General features: G+C 43.1%; 1 long non-coding RNA gene across 1 annotated transcript; it reads right to left on the reverse strand.

Moving 5' to 3' along the window:
- Nucleotides 1-2053: 2053 nt before the first annotated feature.
- LOC148224213 (uncharacterized) lies at nucleotides 2054-10247 on the reverse strand. The gene is made up of 3 exons (XR_015802838.1): nucleotides 10118-10247; nucleotides 9812-10009; nucleotides 2054-2191 (listed from the first exon to the last, which is right to left on the reverse strand). It is a non-coding gene; the product is annotated as an uncharacterized LOC148224213 (long non-coding RNA).
- Between the last annotated feature and the right edge of the window lie 225 nt (nucleotides 10248-10472).

Here is a 10472-nt window from a genome sequence, read left to right on the forward strand (position 1 = left end):
ATTAGGAGCCTGATTTTCATCTTTTTTTTATACTCATTCAAACTAAGAGCATCTCTTCTAAAACTGGTGGATTTGCCTCTGTGAAATTCCTTCGGTGGAAATGAAAAATGGGCCCTGACTGACAGAGACTCCTCAGTTTCAGGTGCCATTAGGTAGGCAATACATACTGACAGCAAGAAAGAGCTTAAGTTCGTTTTAATCCTCTTAATCACTTATTCTATGTTCCAGTGAGTTTGATGCCACTTTGGGATATCATCCAAGACTAATAATAATTATGATACTATCACATGAAGGCTGGCTTTTACCCTTACCAGAGCCCAGCACAGCAGCACAGAGAAAAGAGAGGATAGAGGAGACAGAGACCCTTAGCTTTTCCCTGTCCATGCTCTGCAAAGGCACTCAAGAAAAAACTCACTATCTTCTGCAGCACAAACATGCTTTGGATGATGGACAAAGAAAAGAATAATGGCAACACCAGCAGCTATAACTCTGCCAAATCCCTTCCTGATGTGGGATTTGCAAAGGTTATCATGGACTGGGGAATAATTTCAAAGGACTTCTTTATTGCTATGGCCTGGGGCCAGGGGAATAAACCTTCTGAAGCAGAGGAGGATTCCCTTTACCTCAGGCTATTTTTTCTGACTGTGAACACAGTGCAGAATAGGACTTACCAGTCTGTCCCTTCCAGAGGATCCCCAAAGTCTTTTCTTATACAGCACCTAAAGAAAATCAGCTGCTTCTGGAGATGAAAGGGTTAGAGCTGAATTTGCCACTACCTGAAGCACATTGTGTAACACTGTAAAGGGAAAAGGATGGACCAATGTCAGGGGAAATTCGTGCTCCTATAGAAGCTGCACCAGGAGAGAGGAGCCAGGAACTGATTTCCAAAGCTTCATGTGAAACTCTGAGACAAGACTAGAAAAATCTATTTTTAAAAACTTAACAGATAAACTGAGCAGTTAAAAAAGAGATTTTTTTTGTTTCTCTGAAGTCTCTGGTCTGAGGCAAACACCCCATTTGCTCTTTTGAAAGTCCCAGCCTTCCTTTTTTAAAATTATTTCTATTTCTTAACAGATGGTTATTACTTTCTCTAAGTCAGACATCAGAAAATCAGGCAGAGGAGTTAAACACTGAACTTTCCTCTTCCTAAAATGAAGGTATGGGTGCTCCAGAGTATGTGCAGTTGTATTGGGGCAACAAATGGGAAATTCCTCAAGATGGTGTTCCGTGCAGGGGCACTACCATTGCCACCAGGACCTCTTCAAGGAGTCCAGCCTCAGCAGAGTATCTCTATTCCTTTTTTCTCTCCAGTCCCTTATTTCATTGAATGCTGGAGGCTGATGGATCCCCAAGGTTGGTAGAACACAGTACATGCCTTTTTTTGCTTTCTAATGGAGATGTTCTAAGGTTGTACAATCTTTGTGTCCCAGGCAGATTGACACAGTTGTGGTTTGCAAATGAAGGAAGGATAGAAACTTTCATCCTTTGCTGTTGTTAGTCACGAGGCTACAGCACAGTCATCCTGTTTTGATTGTGCCCTGTAGTGTGACAGAGGTGCTCAGACACTGATGGCTGGTTTACTGTGGAATATACTGAAGCTCCACTTTTTTTTCTCCCCCTTAATTCATTTTCCCAGCCTCTTCTTTCGACAACAATCAAAGTGCCATTATTCTTTGCCTAAAGAGAAATCCCCAGCCAGTCATGAAGCAGACTGAAATGCTGGGAGTGGCTGTATGCTGCTGTCAGCTTTAGTGCACATCCTTTTCATTGGCATTAAAGCTCGGGATCACGTGGAGCTGATCATCACAGACTGAGGGCAGGGTATGAATGTGCATGTGCAATCACAGGACTTTTCCCTCAGTCAGTGGGAGCACAAAGCCCATCCCCAGGCCATTACTCATTTGACATCCTTCCTTTGGATCAGTTAATTAGGACCTACTTTTGGATTATTATATGGAGTACATCTAAACTCCAGGTAACTTCAAGGAGGATAAAAGCAAGGTTTGCAAGCACTGAGCACAAAAGAGCAACAAGAAAACCTACCCCTGGCTGGGTCTCATTGCTTGGTTGGTTCCTTGCTCAGAAGGGAGCCTCAGAGCAGGTCGTCTTCTTGTCTTACATGGTAAAACCGACGCTGAAGAAGGTTTTTGCTGCAGATTCCACACTGAGCATCTCCTTCCTGGAATTGCTCCTGAAAATGAATTTACAGCTTCAAGACTACACCTGCACAGGAGATGCCTGTGGCAATCAGTAGGGAATGTGTCTAATTAAATAGGAACAGATTTTCAAAGATTGCTTCATCCAAGAAGCAAAAGCTAAATAATTATATGGAACAAGATGATTACCTGGAACAAGATGATAAAACTCCTAATGTCCCTGTTTATGATATGAATGTGAAGCTTCTCTGTTTAAGCTGGGATACAATGCATTATAGTTTATTGTCTAATAATACAGGAAATAATGCTGCTGGTATTCTGTGAGAATCATGCTTTTCTTCCAGATAAAATTCCACCTGGAACCGACCCGTCCAAGTAACGTCCACAATTTTCCCTGGTTTATCCTCACCTGGGAGGAAAGAAGGCTTAGAAAGGGAGAATTATGCTTTTGCACCATATATCGAATACATCTGGGAACTTTGGTAGATGTTGAAGGAATGGACACATCTTTATAGGAAGGATAAAACCCCGAGCACATTTCTACGAGGCAGCAAATTGCAGTGAGAGGATAGATCTGTGACCCTGCACCACCTCTTTTGTGTGATGAAAATGTGCTGACGCCATGGCCACAGCTCCCCTCTCTCCTGGATTTTGTTTTAAAAAGGGGAGCTTTGCCACTGTGTGCACCTGGTCAAAAGCTACCAGAGAGCTTTTGTTCCCCATCAGCCGGGGGTGTGATTGCAGGGTGTGCCCAGTCCCTGCATCCAGCCACTACACAAGCAAACCCGGCAGTTAAAACATTGACATTCGTGATGATTTAACTCCTCTGACCTCTCCGTGGCTGCGTTCCAAGCTTTGTGCTCTCCACCCTGCCTCTATGCATTATAATTTATAACCACTATTTTTTCCCCTACCCTTTTCTATTTCATTTGAAGAAACTTGGAATTCTGGAGAATAAAATAGCAGCTCAAGAGAGGTGCCAATGTGTTATACCATGAGTACAGCTCAGTACAAGTGCTGTCTAAACTCAACCACAATACTCACCATATTTCACCAATGACCCTTTATAAGACATTAAATTATTGCTCGTCTCAAAAGCAATCCTTCCTCCTTCTTTACTGTCTCTCACATCTTCCTTAAAGACATTTATAATGACTTCTGCAGCTTGGCTTCAAAAATTTCAAAGTATTTTGGCATCTGCTGCTGTAAGTGGTCTTCATGCTGTTGCCCCACACCCCTGTGGAACTCTCCCTGAATTGAATCTTGACAATGGGGACCAGCTCCACTGGGGTTTTAATGCACCACTTAGTACTTCGAAAATCTTTAAATTTCTCTTAGACTGTTCACGTCTTTACAGCTGAGTTGAAAAGTCTTCTTGGGTCAGGACTTACGGTTTTATCTGGGATGGTATCTCAGAATTGGGACCTGCATTTCTGTATGGCCTTTAGTGTGTCTGCCTAAAATTTCCAACACACAGGGATCCTGGAGTCTCGGTGTTATAGGGCTGAGCAACCCATTTCATGTTAAAAAGAATCTTTGATTAAAAACGTCTCTGTTTTAGTTGCTGTTTGTTTTTAACCATTTGTGCAATACCTCAAGCCAATCGGCAGGATTAATTGGTTTACAATACTATATTAATTAATATCATAAAATCATTTTGAAGGAAGGAAGAGCTAATTAACTACAAAGCACTAATACTCCAACTGGGAGAGAACCCAAGGGAAAAAAATCTACAGTGTAATTAATACAGAATACATTTTTTCTTCCTGCCCTACAATCTCCCCATAGTTCCAGGCACTAATGACTTTCACTTGGCTTCCTGAAAGGTTTTCTGCTCTCCATGAACCTATCCCATGCTTAAAAATATCCAGAGGTAATTTGTATTTTTTTTTTCTTCCTTGACCTTTTCTTTCTGGCGATTCCCTCGATGCAAGGTGTGTACTCAACTCTTGCCCTTGCTCCTGTGAAGTGCTTGTCAGGCAGGTTCTCTCTGATATGGAACAGCCATGCTGGTTAAGATCCAGTCTCCAGCAGTCAGTAACACAGGCACGACAGGAGAGCAGGGCATGCCACAGCAACCCTTTGCATTCTATACTTTCCATTCCTACTGCACATCCCACATTTTTCCTGTGAATGTCAGATGACTCACTGATTTATTACAGCCTTTTAAAAAAATCTAGTTGGCAGTCAATCTGCTTCAAACCACACTATATTTTATTTGTTTGCTGTTCTCTAGTAACTGTCCTCAAAAAAAATAAAAAGAACCTAAACAAAATTACAAATTATAGACAATTAAGAGGAAAAAAAATTAACAAATATGTGTTTGTTTCTGTAAAATTCCAACTGAAAGCATATTGCCCTGCTTTTTGTGCTTGGACTTCAACCACTTTCACAGAACTGCCTGTGAAGGTGCCCCCAAGTGAGGAGTTGGGCAAGGGCACACAGAGAATTGTCAGAATAAGCACATATAGTGAAAATAGCTACATTCTCACTATAAAAATATCTCCCTGCTAGAGTTTGGGCTGAGTTAACTGATGGCATCCAGGAAATAAATGTTTACAAATGTCTCAACCAGAATTTATAAACATGTGATAGCAGCTTCAGCGAACTAGACATCAAATCCTAAAACCTTTGTCTCTATGAAAATGCTTGAACTACTTTGGTGAAACTGAAAGAGCGGAACAAACAAACCAATAAAGAACAACTGTAATACTGAAGCATTTCCACAGCATATGGCTTATTCCCTAGTAAGAGGCATCTGAAGCAGTGATTATTCCTAATTATTCAGTTTAAGGGGAAAAAAAAAAATTAAAAAGTGCCCAGGACTCCAATTTACATAGTTCTTAGGACTTATGACACAGTTAGCACAACCCATATGCCCGAGTCTGGTCTAAGTCCAACGTGGAAAATACAGCTGTGTGGTATTGCCAGGAGAGTCCTGTGTCATTAAGGAGTCTGCTCCTTCAAAGGAAAGGTTAAATCAAGCTCCCTAATCTCTGGATGAATAATCTCATTATTTCCCTGAGAAAACATCTCACCTAGCAAATACAGCGGAGTGCTGCCCAGACATGTTTCCTCTAGGTGGGAATTGGTAATACGTGGATGAGGGTGTGGAATGGCCTTTCTTGGTGAAGTCTCTCTCCATTAATCACTGCATGTCTCATACCCGACAAAAAGTGTTGATGGAACGGGTTTAGACACACTTTTGAGTTAGAACAAAACCCATGTCACACCAGCTCAGCTAACACTGGGCACTGTGTTTGGAGCTGCCTGGTGTGATGCAATGGAAAATTGCGAATGAAATTCTGATGCACTGTCAGCTCCCGTGAGCTTTATCTGTAGGCAAGAGGGTGTGACAGAAACAGAGCAGCTCCCCAGGTCTTGCCACAGACACCTCCCTGGGACAGGGGGAAGAGGGGAAGACTCAGATTGCTGTTGTGATAGGTGGTTTTTCTCACAAAAGGAAGTTTGATTTTGAGAGATTTGCATCTTTATTTTGTTTATCTAGGGTTGAATATCCTTTATCACCTCCTGTAAGTCTGTTTAATCCACATGGACTAAATTCACCTGCCAGTTCACAGAGCTAGACAATGCACTGTGATGCCTTTCACTGGCACTTCACGTAGTGAAAGGTTCCTGCCACCTCTTTTGAGAAGTTCTAACACCTTTATTAATTGTTTCATGTTTGTTAATTGTTTCATGTTTGTTAATTGTTTCACCCTCATTCTTTCAGTAATTGTTTTCATGCTGAGAATAAAAACCTGGCAGCTTTGAAATCTGGCAGGAAGCAAGTGATCAGCACAGAAAATACCTCATTTTTCTTCTGTGAATTTCCCTTCAGGTGTTGCCATAATAGAAATTACTGAAAATTTACCATTTCCCCATTCCTGGAGGAATTGCTGAAAGACAAAGTACTGGCAGCACATCACATTGTAGCTGATTGAAAATATTCCTAAGAGAGGGATTCACATGCCACCAAGGCAGTTGTGAAAGCCAATGTGGTGCTGGCAGTGCTTGGAAACAGCTGGAGCAGGTGGAGCAGCAGCAAGTCCAAGCTTCTCTGGCCATCACCTGCTGGTGTTCCCTGTCTGAAAGACACACAGGATCATCCAAGCTATTTCCTCCCCCATCCTCTCCCCACATCATTCCTTACCACACCCCTTGGGTGACCTGGAATTGGGTTTGCCTGGGTATACCCTACAAGCTGCAGATTCTCCTGCCTGATAATGTGTCTTTATTCCTTTTTAGAGAATAGCCTATTCTATGAAGCAAAAAAACCCTAAAAAACCCCAATGACCTCCAGCTCAGCCCCAAGCTTCTCACCCATTTTACTCTGGGTTGACTGGTTGCTGCCTCAGGGAAAAGCATTGCAATCTGGCACTTACCACTTATCCTGGCTGTCAGCCCAAGCTGCAGGTCACCCCCAGCAGCCTCGGGAGAGAGCTAGGATAGCTTTGGGACTGGTGCCAGCTTTCCAGATAGAGCCAGGGAGGTGGAAAGAGCCATGTTTGTTGAAGTAGATGAAGGTGGAGCTGAGGGTCCCCTCCATGGGGCTGAACAAGTGTCTGTGCAAGATAAGGGGTATCCACAGCTCACTGGGATGTTTGCATCTCACATCTCAGGCTCCCTCACATAGAGCTCACAAGGTGCTGCTCTGCTCTCTGACAGCAGGAAAGCAGCTCTTGGAAATACCTTTGCAATGTAAATCCTCAGGGAAGCAGCTTTTGACAAATCCTTACAGTACTATTATTACCATGCACCATCACCAGTACATTATTTTACTGGAGTCCTTGCAGAGTGGAAATACAAAATGGGTAGAAACACATCCAAAGCAAAGCAAACTAGTGGCATAACAGGTTTCATCTGGACCTTTGGTGGTGGAAATAGAGGAGAGCCCATGCCCAGCTATGAGTGGTACAAAAGCCATTGCTCAATTTTCCTTCACAACTCACCTCCTAGGCTTCTCCAGCTTGCTTAGTGCAGGTGCATGCTCAGCAGCTGTGCCTGGAGCATGTTCAGTTAAACATTCAAACTGGGGAATATTTATGCAAAAACTTTTTGCCATATTCACACAATTCCAGGGCTGTTTTTTCTATATTTATTACAAGAGAACAAAACCAGGTAGAAAACCCTGCTGTGTATAATGTTCAATATGGTTTTTTAAATGTGGGGCTTGAACCTAAGGAAGCAAGTGACATCTTCTGCTTCTCTTGCATTTTTGTAGGGTCTGCATGAGTCAAGATTGAATGTATGGCCAAAAAAATAATGCAGATTCATGAGCCAAAGGTAATATCCCTGACTTACTGGCAAAAAGCACCTTTTCCCTGCAGATAGTCTACACTGCTTCAATCATTTGGCTCTTTCTTCTTTAGCAGCTTCCAAGAGTGATAAAATGTATATTGCTACAATATACATTTTGGATGTATATTTTCAAGGCCTTAAGACCATGAAGTCATGCCTGTGCGTGTCATTCTTTCCATTAGTGATGAGCCTGAAGTTCTGAGTTTATTCCTGATGATTATTTGAGGCCTATTTTTTCATGGATATATGATCAGATGCCTCTCCTGACTAAGCACATTCCTATATATTTACTGTTAGAGAAAAATATAGCCAGCTTTGTGTTACTACTGAATGTGACAGTCAGTATTTCTTCTCATGCTGAGGATAAAATAAGGTGGAACTGTAGTTACTGAACAATAAGTGGAATCTTCATAACCATCTGAAAATTTTAGTCTGTTATGCATCTGTCTGGATTCAGAATCTTTTCACACTTTTTTATTTTTAGCTTGGGAAAGAAAGGGAAAGTGTAGTCTAGACTCATCCCTATAGATTATTAACTGTTTAAGGGGAAATGCACAGCAGGCACAGATACAAAGATTCGGATGGGAACATTGCTATATGTTTGTACACTGTATCCTGCTGGATAATTCTTTCCTTTGGGGATATGCCTAAGTACAGACTGCTATACTGTGCTACAAAGTCACGATGAAGTTGATGTTTAGGAGCATTGAGACTGCCCAGGCTCTTCAAGAGTCTGGGCAGTCGCTTGGGGTTTGGCCTTGAGGCAAAAGTTGCTGTTCCTGAAGGCAGGAAAATGAATGCATGAGGTATTTTCTCTCTTTGCAGGCCAGCTAAGCTCCCTTTGCCCTGGGCCTCAAGGTTTGTTCCTTGTCCAGTTTTGACAGGTATCAATTTCAGTGTTGTGGTGAAGAACAAATTGGGTACCCAGAATAGGTGCAGTGGATTTTACATGCACCCCTGGCAGGGCAGCACACAGGCCTTCCAGGGAACATGGCAACAACGTCTGTAAAATGGGCATAATAATCCTTAATTGTCTCCAGTGTAGGAAGCTTAATTAGGAATTTCAAATCATCTTGAGCTCCTCAGAGGGATGGCGCATATGCTGATACAGTGAGTAATTTGGCACAAATGTATTATCACTCCTACAACTTTATTACCATGTGGATATGCTAGGGCAAATAGAGCAGTGAATGTCCCAGATGCTGTGGAGACAAACAGCTCTGGAATTGCCTGAAGACCTCTAGCAGAAGAGAGGGATACACCTCCCGTGCAGAGGCTTTATGATAACACATACTGATATATCAGCAGCCCACAACTTTTCATCCCTGTAGACAAAGACATCCACACCCACATTCTTTCTGGCAGCCCAGAGGTACACCTACGGTTCAAAACCTTCCAGGACCCCTTGGGGACAGAGTCACAGCCACAGCTCACTGGCAATGCACAAAAGATGTGTCTATAGTGTGCAGACTTTCTGGCAACACAGCTGCATGCCCAGAGCCTGGCTTCCTACGAGGAGTGATACACCAATCAGACCACATCCCTTAAGGCAGAGGTGATACAGAAACACCTCACATTGCAAAGGGAGATGCCTTTGAAAAACACTCAGAAAAACCAAAAACCCCTCACTAGATAACAGAGTCTTTATTGTTACTTAAGTGCCAACAATGTCAAAGCTATCTGTGCGTGAAGGGGATGCTCAATGTTAATAAAACACATTCCAGCTGAACAGTCTGTGTGTTCTGCTGAGCTGTACAAACCACGAGAGCTCTCTGCTCTTGTGGTTTGTGTTTCTACCATGAACCCCTAATAATGAAAGCACTGACCCAGCAATCAGCATTTTGAGTGCTGGCCCTGAGATTACTCAGCTGGGTGTAGTTTCTCTCTCTAGAAGAGAACATGTAATACAATTATTCCAGCTAGTGGTACGGGGTGTTAGGGGCTGGCCACTCTTCTGTATGAACAGAACAGCTGGCATTCTAGTATTTCCTTATTTCTGAGCACTTGACTGTCAAAGCTTATGATGTTCTTTGATACAGGGAAGACAAAAAGTAAGGGAGGAGTTATTTAATATTTTACAGCAGATCCAGATTTGTTGTTATTTAGGATTATAGCTAGAATGAAATACTGTGGGATTTACTTTAATCTCCACAAGGGACTAGGCCTGTTTGGAAATGTCAGTGTGTATGCTATAGCTCATCTACTGCGAATCTTTGACCCAGAGCTTTTTTTTTTTTGTGGTGGTTGTGATCATGTTATGCTCAGAAACTGCTCAAAATGGGTTCTCAGTTTCCAGGTGTTTTGCTGGCTGCAGCCGAGTGAGATATTGGGAATGTAAAGGAGTTTTTTGTTACCTTGTGGCTTCTGCTTTCAGCTGGGAGGGCAGCCAGAAGAGATGGAGGCAAGTGGCTGCCAGACTGCTTTTTATCATCTTGCTCACTCCAGGGCAGCCATGCCACTCCCCAGCACCACATCCTTCAAGGACTCCAGGAGTGGACAGAGCAGGACATCACTGCCACCTTCACACTGCCAGAGGAGGAGGAGAGTGGAGCCTGTGCAAAGGAGAAAATGGTCAGAAGTCATTTTTAACAGCCTGGTAAGTAATAAATCAAAGTCCCTTGTAATTTGTCTATCATGCAGCAATAAAAGGTGCCCGTTACCCTGTCGGATGTGACGCAGGAGGATCCTGGAGAAACCCAGGTCAGTATTTGGAGCTGCCTGCTCAGAATTGTCCCCAGCAGACATAACTCCCCCCGAGTGACTCTGCCTTCGCTCCAGCTCATTGCTATAGCCCAGTGGTCAACAGGCTGCACTGCACGGGTCAGTGAGAAGTCACTTTGCCTGGAATGTGCCTTAGGGTTTGGGACCGTGTGTAAGGATGGGAGGCACTTGCAGTTGAAGCTCATTCACCTTCCCCTGCGGACTGAAAGGCAGGAAAAAAACCCCAGTCCATGGGCATTGAATAGCCATAGTGGCAGAAGGATTGTCCCATGGAGCCTGCAGCACTGGAGACCA

This window comes from Sturnus vulgaris, chromosome 3 (genome assembly GCF_052056855.1).
Source record: "Sturnus vulgaris isolate bStuVul1 chromosome 3, bStuVul1.hap1, whole genome shotgun sequence".
NCBI classification, from domain to species: domain Eukaryota; kingdom Metazoa; phylum Chordata; class Aves; order Passeriformes; family Sturnidae; genus Sturnus; species Sturnus vulgaris.